This window comes from Eptesicus fuscus, chromosome 5 (genome assembly GCF_027574615.1).
Source record: "Eptesicus fuscus isolate TK198812 chromosome 5, DD_ASM_mEF_20220401, whole genome shotgun sequence".
Classification (NCBI taxonomy): Eukaryota; Metazoa; Chordata; class Mammalia; order Chiroptera; family Vespertilionidae; genus Eptesicus; species Eptesicus fuscus.
The window spans coordinates 53823675-53824565 of record NC_072477.1 but is presented as its reverse complement, the minus strand read 5'-3'; the positions used below and the strand labels follow the sequence as shown (position 1 = coordinate 53824565).

Here is an 891-nt window from a genome sequence, read left to right as displayed (position 1 = left end):
CTGAAAGCAGTAAACACATTTTTTCATCTATGTTAGAGTTAAATTTATTTAAACAAAAAACAATTTAAATGTTTTTCTCCATTAATCTATTATCTGAACACTCTGAGAAAGGATGTTAAATTAAACTGAAGTATAATCATAGTATAACCAAGCCAGAAAGATTCAGTCTACTTTTATCCTATAGAAAAAAAGACAAAAAACAAAAACAAAACAAAAAACACAAAACACCCCAGAAATGTGACAATAAAATAATGAGATGTTTCCACTATTTTTCTTCCTTTCCTGAAAAAAATCAATCCCTCCCCATTGGCTTCATCCCTCAGCAGAAATATGTTTATATACCACTTACAAAACCAAGTCCCTCTTTTTCTCTCTTACAGCTCAAGTTAACCCATGTCTACATTTATTGGTTTCCTTTATCTCTAATCAGGCTTCTGTCACAATGTCACTCAACCAGTCCATAATGCCACCAGGCTTCTGTCACTCCTTCCCTGGAAACAGTCCGTAATGCCATCCATGGCTACCCAATTCCCCACCCAAGAAATCTAATCCTTTTTTTAAAGCGTTTAACACACACATATTATTTTTACTTGAGATCATCTTTGGATGTTCATGATGCCACTCTCTGTCTTGTCATTCTCAGCCTTCTTTTCCTACAACCCCTCATATGTTGGTGTTCCCCAGGAGTCTGATAAATACTTCCAGCCTAGACTACACACAGAGTCTGGGCTAAACTAATGGCCAACTAATCCTCTCCTTTGGATGTCAATAGCTTCCTCCGAGCACAACTCATTTCCAATTCCCCTTACCCAAAACCTTAACACAGAAATCTGGAAATTGTTGCTTTCTACTTCTTCCACAAAAACCACCAATTTTACCATGTATTACTCA

The 891-nt window shown here is 36.4% G+C and overlaps 1 protein-coding gene across 3 annotated transcripts in view; it reads right to left on the bottom strand.

Annotated features, from left to right (window-relative positions):
• CCPG1 (cell cycle progression 1) overlaps positions 1-891 on the bottom strand; it is a 68215-nt gene that overhangs the window by 31808 nt on the left and 35516 nt on the right. The window lies entirely within an intron of this gene.